The sequence below is a fragment of the Giraffa tippelskirchi genome, chromosome 3, assembly GCF_054371585.1.
Source record: "Giraffa tippelskirchi isolate mGirTip1 chromosome 3, T2T-mGirTip1v1.2.pri, whole genome shotgun sequence".
Lineage (NCBI taxonomy): Eukaryota > Metazoa > Chordata > Mammalia > Artiodactyla > Giraffidae > Giraffa > Giraffa tippelskirchi.
This window is the reverse complement of record NC_137277.1, coordinates 165,842,702-165,860,696: the sequence shown is the minus strand read 5'-3', so window position 1 is coordinate 165,860,696 and position 17,995 is coordinate 165,842,702. Positions and strand designations below refer to the sequence as shown.

Below are 17,995 nucleotides of genomic sequence, written 5' to 3'. Positions count from 1 at the left end.
AACTAAGATCATGGCATCCAATCCCACCACTTCATGGCAAATAGATGGGGAAACAGTGGCTGACTTTATTTTGGGGGACTCCAAAATCACTGCAGATGGTGACTGCAGCCATGAAATTAAAAGACGCTTACTCCTTGGAGAGAAAGTTATGACTAACCTAGACAGCATATTAAAAAACAGAGACATTAATTTGTCAACAAAGGTCCATCTAGTCAAGGCTATGTTTTTCCAGTAGTCATGTATGGAAGTCAGAGTTGGACTATAAAGAAAGCTGAGAGCTGAAGAATTGATGCTTTTGAACTGTGGCGTTGGAGAAGACTCTTGAGAGTCCCTTGGACTGCAAGGAGATCGAACCAGTCCATCCTAAAAGAAATTAGTTGTGGGTGTTCATTGGAAGGACTGATGTTGAAGCTGAAACTCCAATATTTTGGCCAACTCATGTGAAGAGCAGACTCATTGTAAAAGATGCTGATGTTGGGAAAGATTGAAGGCAGGAGGATAAGTAGACAATAGAGTATGAGATGGTTAGATGGCATCACCAACTCTATGGACATGAGTTTGAGCAAGCTCCAGAAATTGGTGAGGGACAGGGAAGCCTAGTGTGCTGCAGTCCATTGGTTCCAAAGAGTCGGACACGACTGAGGGACTGAACTGAACTGAACTGAAAGGAGGGAGTACATGCCAGCCCATATTATGTAAAACCAATCCAGAAGAATTTGAAAAGGGTCAAAAGGAGGAGAGAGGATACAATATGTCCTGTCATCCTCCCAGAAACTCTCACACCAGAATTCGTTTTGGCTGACTGATGCACAGGCCACCAGGAAGTACTTTGAGTCAGAATGATTAGCCAGAGAAAATCCAGAAATTAACCCCTTTACCCTGATACCTGAGACTGCAAGCCAAGTAGCAGAGCAGTCCTCCTGGGTTCCCTTACCCTCCTGTTCTCCATCCAGGTGTCCCTTCCCAATAAAGTCTTTTGCTTTGTTAGCATGCGTGTATCCTCAGATAATTCATTTCCAAGTGTTAGAAAAGAGCCAGCTCTCAGGAATTCCCAGTCTCTGAGCTGGGGGTTTCTAGAGAAAATGACAGAAAAATATTATTAGTCTCAGGAATAGGTAAATTGGGGTTTGTCTTCAGTATGGTGGTGGTAATTTAGTCACTAAGTCATGGTCAATTCTTGTGACCCCATGGAGGACTATAGCCTGCCAGGCTCCTCTGTTCAGGGAATTCTCCAGGCAAGAATACTGGAGTGGGTTGCCATTTCCTTCTTCATGGGATCTTCCAGACCCAGGGATCAAACTCTGTCTCCTGCATTGCAGGCAAATTCTTTACCGCTGAGCCACTAGCAATTCCCTGTCTTATCCTTTCAAAAGATAGGTAAGAGAGCTGGCTTAAAGTTTCCAAAATGCCTTTTGAATTTTCCCTCACCTTCTCCCAAATCTCTTCTCTTTCCAGCAGCTGTCACAATTCTCTCTCTGTCCAGACTCCGCCAGCTCTCCCTTTATTAACTTCTTTTTTTCTGTTTACTTTCTCTACTCTTCTTGTCCCCACCATCAAAGGTGATTAGGTTCTCCCAGTGCATCTCTTCCATCTCTTATCTAGAAAAGTGAGCTTAACTCAGTAAGCTCTCTTAACTTGCTCTATTCACATTCTCATAAAAACAACAGCCTGACTTTTCTCAAAAGAATGAAGTACCAGTTAGTTAGGCAAAACCTAACCTAATCTCTCAGTTACACTTTTAGGAACAATTACTCCATCATGGTCCATTGTTTTACAATCTTCTTTTCATTTATTCATTCACTCACTGACTCACTTGTTCACCTGCTCAAAAAATTATTTGTCAAATATTAAGTTTTTATTTGCAAAGAAACTGTGTTAGCTGTTGAAAAAATAAAATGACCAAGGTATAGTGCCCATTTCAGAAGATCACAGTCCTTTGGGGAAGACAGTTGTTGTTTAGTTCCAAAGTCGTGTCGGACTCTTTGAGATCCTACGGACTATAGTCCACTAGGCTCCTCTGGCCATGGAATTTTCCAGGCAAGGATATTGGAGTGGGTTGACATTGCCTCCTCCAATGGATCTTCCCAACCCAGAGATTGAACCCATGTCTTTTGTGTCTCCTGCATTGGCAGGCAGATTCTTTACCGCTGAGTCACTGGGGAAAGCCCCGAATTCCAGCTGAGTGTAATGTAAATATGGACAAAATCATATGGAAGCATAAAATAAAAACAATGATTTGCCTGAACAGAAACAGGGAAGGTGTCAAAGCAAAAAATATATTTGAGATGGTTCTTGGGGGTATGAGTAGAAATTCATCAGACAGACAAAGGAAGAAACAAATAAATGAAAAATTGCCACACTTATATGTGCCAGAAATTGTGCTGAGCCCTTAACATGGATCATGTGGATAATCTTATTTAATCCACATGACAGTCTCAATGAGGTAAATAATTTTTTCTTTATCTAACAACTGATGAAATGGGCTCAGAAAACTAAGTTGCTCAAAGAGATGTCAGAGAGGGAAAACACATGCAAGGCACCATGTATGAAAAAGCAAGAAAAATTAGAGAAGTGATAAGTAGTTAAATGTGCTTATGATGCAATAGGGGAGAAATCATATGGGAAAAAGTCAAGAAAATGAGACAAGGACCATATCAGGAACAGTCTCATCTAGAGTTTGAAGTAAATGCATTCAGTAGCACAGAATACTTGAATAATTTTTCCTTTCTTTTCCCATAATATTTATGACATAGAGAAGAGATGGGTGCCTCTGCCCAGGTCCTTTCCTGCTCTCTCCTTGCTTAGCTAATTAATTGCCATTGTGGAATGCTTGCGGTTGGCTCTGGCCCCTAGTCACATATCTAGATGTTCAAATTCTCCAGCAATAGGAGAAATTTAGGTACACCAAGCAAATACCTTGTATTCTTCTTAGTTTATAACAATAAATTAAAAGGGCATAAATAAAAATAACTTTTAGCTAAATCGAGCCTTTTCAAGGCTCTCCTTTAAATCAGTGATGAAATGACATAAATGCCTCTGATATGGGCAGTAAGAAGGAAGGAAAGTGAAAGCATTAGTCACTCAGCTGTGTCCAACTCTTTGTCACACCATGGACTGTAGCCACCACGCTCCTCTGTCCATGGAATTCTCTAGGCAAGAATACTGGAGTAGGTAGCCATTCCCTTCTCTAAGGGATCTTCCAAACTCAGAGACTGAACCCAGGTCTCCCACATTGCAGGCAGATTCTTCACCATCTGAGCCATCGGGGAAGCCCAAGAGGGAAGGAAAACTGAGGTTAAAATAATGATAAAACACAAACAAACAGTTGAACCACCAGGTAGAAAGTTGAGCATGAAGGGAGGTGGAATGCACTCTGATAATGTAGATGAATGAGAGAACATCTCCCTTTGCTGAACATTTTCTCCCCAGAACTTTGTAATAAATAGACAACTGAGCTCTATTTGGATATGGTTTCTGCTTCATGTCCAAATATGGAAGGTACAAAGGTAAAGCAAGGTAAATGAATAAGTGACAAACTGACCATATTCCTGCTTCTCAGTGTATGTGGACACATAAATAGATTTTCACATTCCCATGATAATAGTTTTATATTGATGAACAATTCATATTTTACTGGTTCTTCTCTCACCAGCTAAAATAGAGCCCAGCCCAGAGGAAAGAACTCTGATCATAAGCATTTCTGGGAATCCCCATGGGTTAGAAATGCACGTTTTCTTTTTTTAAATCCCTGTCAATCATCTTATGTAGACTATTTTTTCCCTCTTCTGCTCTGCTTCCTCCCCTTGAGTCATCACTCAAAATCATAGAGCTAATAAGTATTACAACAAATCTATGATTCAAATCCAATTCTATCTGACTGTTTTGTCCATGGAATTGTCCAGACGAGAATACCAGAGTAGGTAGCCATTCTCTTCTCCAGGGGATCTTCCAGGGATCCAGGGATCCAGGGATCAAACCTGGATCTCCTGTTTTGCAGGCAGATTCTCTACCGTCTGAGCCACCAGGGAACACCCAGCAAGTATTACAACCAAGCCATGACTCAAATCCAGTTATATCTGACTATGAACCTAATATTCCTAACTAGACTGGATCTACTGGATCATAATCTACTCTCAAGAAAGAGTGGGTCTTGGTCAAATTAGTTCATTTCTAACAATAATAACCTAGAAGACATTGACCATATCCTTATGAGCTTTCAGGCCCCAAATTGAACACTCTACTGTTCAACTAGGAGAAGAAAGTGAAAGGCCAGTTTGTAATCAAAATACCATTTCATTCATTCATGCAGGTATTTCATTTATTTATTTATTCAATTGACTTTTTTAATTAATTCTTTCAAAATTTTTCATTATACACATTTATTAACTTTACATCTATGAACTAGACATTGCTTGAAGCTGATCACATTCTGGGTAACGGGAGAGCCTCTCTCTCCTCCCCCATATTCTTGGAGCTTACAAATGGAACAGAAATTAATGTCTTCCAGAAAATTTCCTCTTCCTAATCCATCCTGCAGATCACCAGACTCATGTTGTCCCTCAGCTCCAAAATCATCAGTGATTTGACAAAAGCAGCACAATTCTTTTCCTTATCTTTCAAGGGCCCTGGTGTGATCATCATCTAACTAGCTATCTCTAAGGCTATTAATAAAATAATCATGCCACTTTAAACATGATGCAGTCAAAAGCCCACTAGACAAGGAGGGAAGAGAAAAGTAGATTTGAATCTCATCTCTGCCACTATTAACTCTGGAAACTTAAATAGATAAGTTAATTTCTTTGAGCCCCAGGTACCTCATGTATTAAATTAGAAGAGGGAATACATTTGGATTCAGAATATTTAAAGCTTACTCATTGAACACCTAATATATATTTGAATTTCACCTGGCATTTTCCCATATTACAATATTCACTTTATTTAAGCCTCATTTTAAAATGAGCAAACTCTAGGCAAATGATATTGACTTGAATAAAGTTACATACCTACTAATTCCATAGATTTGGTCTGAATAAAGTTATCCTGATTCCACTTTAAGACCCAGCTGCTGCTACTGCTGCTGCTGCTAAGTCACTTCAGTCGTGTCCGACTCTGTGCGACCCCATAGACGGCAGCCCACCAGGCTCCGCCGTCCCTGGGATTCTCCAAGCAAGAATGCTGGAGTGGGTTGCCATTTCTTTCTCCGTAAGACCCAGCAGATGACCACAAAGGACTCTTCTAATTCAAAAATTCTATTCTTGCTAGCTTTATGGCTTTATCTCTATTTCTCATCTACTCAGAATCAACTCTTTAGCCAAAGTTGATTTTCCATTGTTTCCCAAACATGCTTTCCTTTGCTGATGGAGCCCTTTTTCCTCCTATCATCTGTTAAATCTCTATGCAATTGAACAGGATGAACTTCCCTTTTATCCCTTACTATTGATAGATATCCACTAGCATGTATTTTGAGAAGGCAATGGCACCCCACTCCAGTACTCTTGCCTGGAAAAGCCCATGGACGGAGGAGCCTGGTAGGCTGCAGTCCACGGGGTCGCGAAGAGTCGGACACGACTGAGCGATTTTACTTTCACTTTTCACTTTCGTGCATTGGAGAAGGAAATGGCAACCCACTCCAGTATTCTTGCCTGGAAAGTCCCAGGGATGGAGGAGCCTGGTGGGCTGCCGTCTATGGGGTCGCACAGAGTCGGACACGACTGAAGCGCCTTAGCAGCAGCAGCAGCAGCATGTATTTTTCATGGGATTTAAGATATTTCACATTTAAGCACACCAAGGTAGCATGTCTGTAAACTAAATTTTAACAATGTGTTCAAAGTCCCAGTCCCATTATAGGCAAGCATAGCAAAAGCTCAGTGGTCTATATTAGGGGTAAATTGCAATAGGGCAATTTCTCAGATAATCCTGACAAGAACAAAGTTATTCCAGGGTTTAAAACATCACAAAATTTACACTGTCCCCATATCTGGCATAAGAAATCAGAACATGGAGGATATAAATCATTTGTCCATGCCAGATGATTGGGCCATGGAAAAGGGGGTTTCTCTGTTGATTTCAGACACATATGCCGAGACCTAATAATTATTTTGACAAATAACGAGGGAGATAATCCAAGAATCTCAATTTAACCAAGAAGTTCAGCTCAGTTCAATTCAGTCGCTCAGTCGTGTCTGATTCTTTGCAACCCCATGAATCGCAGCATGCCAGGCCTCCCTGTCTATCACCAACTCCCAGAGTCTACCCAAACCCATGTCCATCGAGTCGGTGAGGCCATCCAGCCATCTCATCCTCTGTCGTCCCCTTCTCCTCCTGCCCTTCATCCTTCCCAGCATTAGGGTCTTTTTCAATGAGTCAACTCTTCATATGAGGTGGCCAAAGTATTGGAGTTTCAGCTTCAACATCAGTCCTTTCAATGAACACCTAGGACTGATCTCCTTTAGGATGGACTGGTTGAATCTCCATGCGGTCCAAGGGACTCTCAAGAGTCTTCTCCAACATCACAGTTCAAAAGCATCAATTCTTCGGCGTTCAGCTTTCTTCAACGTCCAACTCTCACATCCATACGTGACTACTGGAAAAATAGCCTTGACTGGATGGACCTTTGTTGGCAAGGTAATGTCTCTGCTTTTTAATATGCTCCCTAGGTTGGTCATAACCTTCCTTCCAAGGAGTAAGCATCTTTTAATTTCATGGCTGCAATCACCATCTGCAGTGATTTTGGAGCCCCCAAAAATAAAGTCTGACACTGTACCAAGAAGAGTTCACTGTAATTGCATTTTATCTCTGATTTTAGTGGAACTCACACCTGAAAACTTCCAAATTCCTAAGGGTTATAGCAGGAGGATAGAGAAAGAACAAGTCCAAAAAAGAACAGAGAATAGTTCTACTGCATTTCCTTTTTTGTTTGTTTAAACTTTTTATTTTGTATTGAGGTATAGCCAGTTAACAATGCTGTGATAGTTTCAGGTGAATAGCGAAGGGACTCAGCCATACATATGTATGTGTGCATTCTTCCCCAAACTCCTCTCCCATCCAGGCTGCTACATAACAACTGAACAGAGTCCCACGTGCTATACAGTAGGTCTTGTTGGTTATCCATTTTAACTATAGAAGAATATACATGTCCATATTTCCTTTTCTGGCTTCTATTTACCCTTAATGAGATTGTTTTAGAAGCCCACCTGACACAAATGTATCATTTAAATGAATCCACACTAGCTGAGAAGGAAGCTGGGAACCAGAGATGGTGCTAGGACTTCCAAATCTCCTTCTGCACTAGACTTAGCTATGGCCCTTCTGGAACAATAAGCCTAAAATTCTCTGCTATTTTGTCAAGATCCATCTTAAACACCAATGTTCCATGAAGTTTGCCTTGATTCCTCAACCTTAAATGGCTCTGATCATTCTCTTCCTTAATTTCACCACCACTCCTTCCTCTGATACATTGCATCTATCTTTGTCTTTACTCCTAAAGCTCTGTTGCCGCTTATATGCCTGTGTATTCAGGCACCTGTCTGAATGTGTGCTCAGTCATGTCCAACTCTGTGTGATCCCATGGACCACAGCCCACCAGGCTCCTCTGTCCATGGAATTTTCCACGCAAGTATACTGGAGTGGATTGCCATTTCCTACTCCAGGGGATCTTCCTGACCCAGGGACTGAACCTGCATGTCCTGTATCCCCTGCATTGGCAGGTGGATTCTTTACCACTGTGCTCATTCAGGCACCTAGTGGAATCATTCAGGCACCTAGTGGAATCAAGATTCTTTTTCCCAAGTGTTCCTCAAAACAATGGTTCCCTCTAACCTGAACTCCATACATGCTCTGGCATGATTTTTCAAGGTGCCTGTCCCCCTATAAAAATCCAAATCACCTTGAAATTCCCCCAGGTGTTCTTTGAATATTTTCCACTCTTGAACCCATGGGTTACTCACATGAATTCAGAGTTTATGTCTCCACAGTTTCCTCCTGAATTCTGAATGCAGAAAGGGATCCATAATAGCCAATTCAACACTGTTTCTCTGGCCTGGTATTAAAAATTTGAAGCTAGAACCACATCAGTGCTTCATAGCATGCATGGAATTTAGTTGTCATGTCCTTTAAATGCAGTTTGTATTGTTCTGCCCATCAATGCCAAGACTGGTAGACAGTCTCTTTTGTCTTTAATTGTTTCAGCTTTGTCCCCTTCAGCCACACCATGCATGGGCCCAAGGTGCAATTTTCTAGTACCCACATGGGCTAGTTGAAGTAACTCATACATATAATTCTCTATATAAAAATAACTTTTTGCCTGTGGACAAAACCTCCAAAAGTTTCGATCACTCACCAAGGTCAAAGTACCATGTACCTGTCTTTAAGACTCTCATTCAGATCAGAGCCGTTAAATGCCAACTATATAACTATAAAAACTCATCTAGTCTAATATGACCCTCCAATCACCAATGTCAAAAGACCCTGCCCTTACATTAAGTCTATGGCCAGAAACCATACATCCTGACCCACCAAAAGCTTGCCATAAGTGTAAATCGTTTCCCCAAATTCCACTCTGATTTTAATTTCTTAGTGCCACTCATCAATGGAAAAAAATTGGAGGATTTTTAAATTATTACCTGAAAACTGCAGTATCACTCATTCTATTTGTCACTTAGTAGCAAAAGACATGTGTAGGACAGTGCAACCCAAAGAAAACGCTTTATGCAAGGGGATGGACTTCTAGGAATAAGGGCAGAGTCAAGGCTCGAATTCTTCCCAAATTTACTAGTCCATAAATCTCCCACATTCACTGATGGAGAGTGACGTATCGGGTGGAAAGAAGCCAGGAGATATACTTAGTCATGGAAGAAAACCTCAGGAGTGGGGACAAACCATTTCTTACTTCACAATGTCCTATACATCACTGGCAGCACCGAGCAAGAAATTTCCCATTTAATGGATGTTCCATATATAAGCAGTTATTGGCATGAAACTGAATTGGAAAGAAGCCTGGATGTTTTCCTTTTTTTACTGTGGCTGAACAGAAAACCTTCACAAATGTGAAAGAAGCAAACTCTCCTGAAACAGATATTCATTCCTAACTCCCCCTAGCACACAGGTTTAGTCAAAGGATGAGATATTTTATTGACTATAAGAGGTTTAATTAGAGAGTTCTTTAAAATTAAGTTCACAATCAGTCATTTCTCACTCTGGCTCAGGACATGTTTCCAACCAGCTGTTTTAGCTGTTTTTTCCCACATGGACTAGTAGGAAATACCAGAGGAGGTTTTCATTCTGGAAACACCACTGTACTGATTTTCCAGGTGGTTGTCCCAAGGCTTAGCCAAGACCTTCATATCTGCATAATTGCAAAATATTAAACTGGAAAGGATAACACAGGCCATTTACAATAATGCTCTCATTTTTGCTCAGTTTAAGAAACTAGAGAAAACAAGTGATATTTTCAGACTCCTTCAACATCTGTAATGGCAAAACCCAGGCTGGGATGTAGGTCATGCAACTCTGTGAACAGAAATCTCTCATCTCCGATGTCTTCTTCATAGCCCTTGAACCAAGGGCCACCAATTTGACTGCTCTGTTCTTGTGGCTGCAAGACTAAGAAAAATGGGAACTAAGACTAAGAAAAAATACACTAAGAAAAATGGGAACATGAGCTAAAACAATTATGATTCCACCAAAATCACCTTGCATATTTCTGTTAGGGCCAGGGATGGGGAGGTGCAGACATTCTTCATCTAAAGCTGTTTGACCTCTGTGTGATTGAAAGCAACATCTGGTCTCCAGGCTTCCAGCAGTGTTTCTCCTATCAAGAGGTAGCCAATTGCAGACAGATGTAACATTTCCTCAACACGTTGTGTTGACATCACTGACATATACCTTATTTGAACAACAGGGGCAGCCAAGCTTCTCAACACCTTTAAATCTGAAGCAATTCCAACCCAAGATGGCAGAAGAGCCCTTCTCTGCTTAGACTTTTCCACAGAGAGATGCAGAATGAATCCAGATCCCATGCGGATCACTCCTCTCTATGTTTTCCTTCTGCTTTGTATCCTGTCACTTAAACCCCAAATCATTCTCTTTCATACAATAAATGTGAATCACAGAACACAGACTTAAAGTCATGAACAGGTTTATGGCCTACAAAATACAATGAATATGTGAGCAAACTCTGAGAGCTAGTAAAGGACAGGGAAGCCTGGCGTGCTGCAGCCCATGGGGTCACAAAGAGTCAGAAACAGCTTAGCAACTGAACAACAAATTTTAAATTTCAGCCACTCAAAAGCCCTCAGATGAAACACTCCCTTTTACAGCTGTCATGTCATAACTTAATTCTTACTCTAAGCCCCCAGCCACTCTCTAATTCATTCTTTCCTACCTGCCTCTCCTTACCCCTGCTACTCTATACTTAACGAAGTTGGCAGGCAGATACCTGCAACTACCCAAATAGTGCCCTTTAGTCCAGAAAGAAAATGTAGCTGACCAGAAGCCACTTAAGTAGTTTGTGGCAAAACTAGGATTAGAACTGGGGACCTGATTCTAATTTCCATATTTATCCTGAAAGATCAAAATAATACAAACACTCAAGAGTTACTAATGTGCCATGAAAATGCTGTTATTATTTTTATTAATTTTGTTACTGTCATTACTAGTTACAGCAGGTAGAATTATCTTCTGGATCATATTTTCTCAGATAAGTGGCTGAAATAGCTCCTTACTTCGTGAATCATGTTGCTACCAGGGGCATTGCTTGGCATTTATCTTAGATCATTTCTTCACCTTGACTTTTCTCATTCCCCACTTTTACCTATAAATGCTATTTATTGGGAACTTGTTACATGCTATGCACTATTTAGAGTGAATTAACTCATTTGATCCTCATAGGAGGTAAAAATTGGTATTACCTTTATTTACAAATGAGGAAAATGAAGTACAACTAGTTAGAAATAGAGACAGGATTTAAACCCAGACAAGTTCCAGAGTCCATGCCAGGGATCACTGTGCTATAATCCCTCAAGACACACAGCAAAAGCTTCAGAGCTATAGGGTCAGCTTCAGTACTTATATATAATTAACTGAAAAAAATCAGGTAAAGCCAGCAGTCATTAAAAAGGGAAATACATACCAACATTTATTCTATGAATTTAAAGTTAAAAGAGCATTTTTTTAGCAATTTACTTTTTTCAAGTCTTTCAAAACCATTCCACTTAGCCTTCCAAACACCAAGTCATTTTTTTGATGGAGGCTTATACCGCATTGATCCACATAATTATAATAGTAAGTTTAAGGTGTATAAATAGGTTTTTTGAAGAAAAACAACTGACTCTTGGAAAACAGAAATAAGTATTGAACTTTTGGCAGACCACAAGAATCATTGCTAATGTTTGTAAGAAGGAACAAAAAAGCATTAGTTAGCCCAGTAAGTTGAATAAATGGGGCTTAGTTAGTGCAGCTTCGGCTATATCTAATGTTAATATGCTATTATGCTATCAGATATGATATTATGTGGCATATCTAAGTGGCACACAATATCAAAATTCTGCTACTTCTAAATGAAAATTAATAAAACAAGGGCTCTTTTAAGTACGCTAACTATTGGTTTAGATAGAAAGTGTTCCACTAATTCAGCAAAGAAGTAGATCAAAGAAAGAACATAAGAGGCTTAGGAACTGTCTAATCATAGGAAGAAGAAAAGAGAGGAGACAAAAGCAATTCTGAGTTTTCATGTCTGGTGTCTAGGAGAATAAACCACAAAATGAGGCTGAGAGCATTTGATGGAGGTGGGGTGGAATTGTCAGACTACGTAATGAGCATTATTAATTTGAAGTTAGCAGAACATCTATGAGTAAATATCAGGGCATTGGGACTGAGTGTTGAATTTTGAGACCAAAGTGAAGGCCAGAGAGCCTAGCTGAGGCTATAAATTTGGGTAAATTCGCCAAGGAAAAAGAGGGGAAAAGAGAGAACAGATTTTTGAAACAACAGCAGAATTGTTACAAAGTGTCATCAAGTATGAATTAGGGGTCTATAAGGGTGGTCCACAACTTTACTGCCTTGGCAGCTGGCACCCTTTCAAGAACCTAAAGTACAAAATGAAACCACTTCCTTTTAACAGTTCTAACGTCAAGTGATTTTAGAAATGTCCTTGTTCCTTCTTCTCTGGAGTCTTCCTTATATGATGACTTCAAGACTTTGAGGAATGTCTATTCAATCCAAGGGGTCAGTTGTGGGTATTCATGTTTTGGGAAGAGAATGTAAAACAAAACAAAACCCAAAACAACAGCTAAGCTCTCCAAGAAGCCCAATTATCTCTGAACTTCAAAAGGACAGAATTAAAGGGTTCATGCGTGAAGATTACTTCAGTTTGCCTGACAGTGAAGGAAGGAAGGCAAGACAAATTAACGTAGATGGGGTTGAAAAGAGACTCGTGCCAGACAGAGATAGGTGCCTAACAGCGCTGCCATTGAATGTGGCATTGGGCTCTCTGATTGAAGAAATATTAGCGTGTTTATATACTGTCAGTGAAGCCTTCTAGCTAACCCACCAAGGTGGTCCAGCCCTCTCTAGAAAAGAGATGTGTTTAAAGTCCAAGGATCACTACCACAGTCCTACAGTTAGTGTTTTCTTCACCCAGGAAAGTAAAAGTAACCCAGCTTCTCTGCAGAGTAACAATTAACTGTTAAAGTTCCATTCTTCCCCTGGGCCCAGTATTCCTGGTGTTACTATGTTTTAATCATATGTTCATACATACACACCCACACTCTTAGCTGGGTCTTCCAGATATACTATATGTCTAAAAGACCTCTCCCAATCTCTTCAACCCAGCCCTAGAGCAGAGAGTCCCCTGCATGTTAGTCCCTAAGGTGACTTCCATTCCTATCTGGGAAAGAGGGATTTTTTCTTTCAGGCAAATGACCCACTCTCAGTTTTCTATTTTCAGCTCTCTATCCTTCTGACTAGAGAAAAACAGATTCAGTTCCTTACTGGGAATAGGTTGAATTTTTCCCACCAAAATACTGCTGTGGTTTGCTTGCATGCATCCGAACTTTAGCTCAATCAGAAATAGCAACCAAACCAATGACTATTTAATAGTTGAATCATACATTCTATTTTTCATAGATATTTTCCTAGCAAATCTTAAAGCTCTCAACTTTTAGCTGAGCATGTGCTATTTACTCCAGCCCTTTTCATTCTTACTTTGCACTTTTCAATTTTTGCACTTCTACTAAGTGAGAAGACTAACAGAGAATTTCAGCACTGGAGGAAAGAAATGACCCATGTTCCCCAGAGAGCAGAGTTTTGGCAGGACTCAGTGACCATCCATAAATTCATTGACAGTCCGTGTTCCTAAGATATCTGCTCAGAGTCACACATATTGGTGCCTCCATTAAATCAAGCATCATGTTTGCAGGTATTAAATCTTATTGCCATTTCTCCTTACATGTGTTACTTTTCTTGCTAGCTAGTAACTTAAAGGAAATGAATTAACTTTTATTTTAGAGTAACAATATTCACTCTACTCATTTTGGAAAATGAGAAAGTGATTTAAGAATATTAAAATCACCCATAGTCTCACTCCTCCTGATGTAGTTGTCATCAACATCTGGTTATAATTACTTCTCTTTTTGTTCCCCCTATTTTATATATTTGGCCATTTTTGCACAAACTTTTGATATTGCTTTGTTTCAATTATTTATCTGAATTATTTAATATATATTTTATTAGAAACTTTCCCACTCTAATAAAAATTATCAAAATTATTTTGGTGGCTACATTAGATTTCAACATAAAACTTTGTCATCATTTGTATTAATATAACCCTTCCCTACCATAAGACACTCAAGTTATTTCCATTCCTACATTGTATACATCCTCAAGTAATTACTAACTTGAGGATAAATGATCACTCACATCAATCAGCTGCTTGATCTCAGACAAGATAGTTGAACTGTCTTTATTCTTTTAACTTTTTATTTTATAGTGTATTCCCTGATAGATCAGTTGGTAAAAATCTACCTCCAATGCATGGGTCGGGAAGAGTTGCTGGAGAAGGGATAGGCTACCCACTCCAGTATTCTTGGGCTTCTCTCATGGTTCAGATGGTAAAGAAGCCGCCTGCAATGCGGGAGACCTGGGTTTGATCCCTGGGTTGGGAAGATCCCCTGGAGAACGGAAAGGCTACCCACTCCAGTATTCTGGCCTGGAGAATTCCATGGACTACAGTCCATGGGGTCACCAAGATTCGGACACAATGGAGCGACTTTCACTTTCACAGCCGATTAACAAAGTCGTGTTAGTTTCAGGAGGACAGCAAAGGGACTCTGCCATACATACACATGTATCCACTCTCCCCCAAACTCCCCTCCCATCCAGGCTGCCACATAACATTGAGCAGAGTTACCTGTGCTAATACAGTAGAAACTTGTTTTTTATCCATTTAACATAGAGCAGTATATACATGGGGAGAAGGCAATGGCACTGCACTCCAGTATTCTTGCCTGGAAAATCCCATGGATGGAGGAGCCTGATAGGTTGCAGTCCACGGGGTCACGAAGCGAAGAGTCGGACACGACTGAGCGACTTCACTTCCACTCTTCCCTTTCATGCACTGGAGAAGGCAATGGCAACCCACTCCAGTGTTCTTGCCTGGAGAATCCCAGGGAAGGCATGGGCTGCCGTCTATGGGGCCGCACAGAGTCGGACACGACTGAAGCGACTTAGCAGCAGCAGCAGCAGCAGTATATACATGTCAATCCCAAACTCCCTAACTATCCCTTTCCCCCATCTTTCCTGCTGGTATCTATAAGCACATTCTCTAAGTCTCTGAGTATGTTTCTTTTTTGTAAATAAGTCCATTTGTGTCATTTCTTTTTAGATTCTGTATGTAAGGGATGTTTAACTATCTTTAAAGTCACCTGCTCCTCCAACTATAAAATGGGAGTAATAATAACCTTTCACTCTTAGAGTGGCTTAGAGGGTTAAGCTCATATTTGAAAAGTTCTTATAATAGTGCCTGGAACCTATTAAATAACATAAAAGTTTTGATGAAGAAATAAGTAAATTTTCAGTTATTATTTGCACAGATCAACCAAACACCAATTCAGTTAGCCTCCCTGTGCTGGCGGTTATAAGGAAGAAAAAAGGATTTTTTTATAAGAAATGATAAGAAACTCATGTCATCTTTCTCTCCTTTAGTGAAGAATTTAGTGACCCTATACAGAGCACATAACAGATGATATTTCTACACTCAAACGCAAAATATTTAGAATTTCTTCAGAAAGCAGTGTTCTTCTTTCTACAAATCAGTAGCTAAATAAGCAGATGATTAGCGTCTATAATGAGATGATGAAATTTTACCCATTGTATCATTGTAGAAAACTCTTGTCAGCTACCAAAGCATTTTTTCCCCTGACGACTCTATAAACTTCTATTATTTTACTGCATACAGGTTTAAAATTTATATTACTTATCTTTGTTGACACAATGCAGAAGAAAAACCATCTACAATCTAATTAAGTGTAAACACAAATATTATTTTTGTGACTATCTTTTCACTATATAGTCAGACATATTTTCCATTTGTACCTAAGAAATATAGTTTCCATTCAATACTATACATATTATTTTGTAACCAGCATTTTTAGTTAACATAATACAAGTATGGCTCCATACTGATAAATGTACAACTATATTATTTTGTGGAAATCCATTTAATGAGTGTACCATAACTGGCTTAAATCAACCCCCTTAATGCACAGTTATAAACTTTTCACTATTGTAAACAATGCTGTAATAAACATTGAGATAAATATCTTTGTATACTTGTCCAACTCTTTCCCTTAGGACAGATTCCTTAAAACAAGAATTGCTGATCCAATCGCATATATGTTTTAAGATTTTTACCAAATTTCCACCCAGAGCATAAACTCCCACTAGCAGAAATCGAGGGTGTGTGTTTTCTTACGTCTTTTTCAATACCAAGTTTCATTCTTGTGACTTTCCACAGTGAGGTAACTTAAAATGTAGTATCTCATAAATATATTCATATTTCTTTGATTATATTAAAGTTTAAACTTTTAAAAGATATTTTATTTTTTTAAAAGGTCTATTAAATAGCGTCTGGGAGTAAGGAGTTGAAGACTAAAGCTACTTGTCATGTAGTCCTTCTTAAATGTTATTTGGGTTGTGAATCCTTGGGTTTGATGAGAACTGCTGGGTGGAGCACAGACACACAAAATGTTGCATATAGTTTCCTACGTCTCCTAAAGTTTATATGTGGGCTTCATAACGTCCACAGAGGTGTCTGCTTTAAATTAGTGTTAAATGAGAAATTGCCGATTCATCATGCTTCCACCCTACTTCACTGGAACATATCCAGTCAGTTTCTGTTTTCCAGTAGCTGTGCACAGAATTAGAACTGATTCTACTAGCAACTTCTCCAGCCGTGCTAACACTTAAACAAAGTCTCAACATGAAAAAGGTAAGCCAACTGGAAAGCTCCAGGTCTGGTAATGGATGACTTGGGTAGATGAGCCATTTTTCTTCGAGGCATTTAAAGGCTGTGAGGTCTGAGAGGGGAGCCCAGGACACCGGCAAAGGAGGTTGACTCATTAATCCTCAGATAAGTCACATACAGTCCGAGGGCGATTAGGCCTTACAGATTTTATAAAGCTTATTGAGGGGGGAGGGGAATGAGGGCAGGTGATCTCCTCTGAGAAAATCTGCTATAAAATAGTCAATCTCAAAGAAATACATTTAGGGGATAATTATTAACTTTTCCTAGGGATTTTTCATTTGACAATGGGCTTTATTATAGACCTCCTCTAAACAGTATCTGAGAGCATTTAACAATAATTCCATTTTCAAAAATGTGATTTACCACCCACTTACTGTGTAAAATGTCTTGTTCTCCTTCGCTAAAGATGTTCTATGCCAATAAACTATTTTAATACATCATCTGTGACTCTTTGGGAGACCACAAGTCTTGATAGATAGCAGGAGTAATCCACTGTGTTATTACAGAGGCTGTTCTCAGAAGGATAATCAATAGATCGGTGTCAACCAGAGGAGCGGGGGGAACATCACTAGTGGATTTCTTCTTGACTTTGACTTGAGAATATTGGTATTCCATGTTTCTGCCAGTGATCTGCATGATGGAATAGTTAGTACAACATTAAACTTTGCAGGTGACACAAACCTAGAGTGGCTGGCATTTCGCATTGGAAGATTAAATGCCTTTTTATATTTGAAGAGTGTTCAGAAATAAAGAGAATTGAACATGAAAAGGATAAATGAAGGAGAGTGTCACTGGGGAGAAACAACGTGAGCAACCAATTGAAAAAACACAAAGGACAGAGGACTTACCTCTCTTAAAACAGCACAACACCCAAAAGGTGCTATAAGAATCAGATTTGAATGTATAATGACCTTGGTCCAAAAGTTGTGCTTGTTTTTAAAAGAAATCATTTGTATATTGATTTGATGATATTTATCAAGCACCTACTCTGGGCCAGTCCATGTGTTGCTGAGATATGTAAATATAGACATCACTATCCTGCCTTTCCAACAGATCATTTTAAATAATGGAATATATTTTACTAGAGAGTAAAGTTCAGTAATTTTTTTTCTTAGTTTTGGAGGAAATGTAAAGTTTCAGAAGACTGTTGAGGGAGGGGCACAAAACAAACAAGGTTAAAAGGTAAGACCTCATTGAAAAATTAACTGTAGTGTTTCAGCCTTAAGGGTAACCTAATGGAGGTGACCTGCTTTGCTGACACCTTGATTTTAGCCCAATGAGACCCCTTTCAGACTTCAAATTTTTAGAAGTGTAAGATAATAAATTTGTAGAGGATTAAGAGATACAGACCATTATGTATAAAATAAATAAGCTATAGGGATATATCATATAGCACGGGGAATATAACCAATAGTTTATAGCAACTATAAACAGAGTATAACCTTAAAAATTATGACTCACTATGCTATACACCTT

General features: G+C 39.4%; 1 pseudogene; it reads right to left on the bottom strand.

Annotated features, from left to right (window-relative positions):
* Positions 1–1,010: 1,010 nt before the first annotated feature.
* Positions 1,011–17,995, bottom strand: part of LOC145542518 (large ribosomal subunit protein uL1-like) — a 38,920-nt pseudogene continuing 21,935 nt past the window's right edge.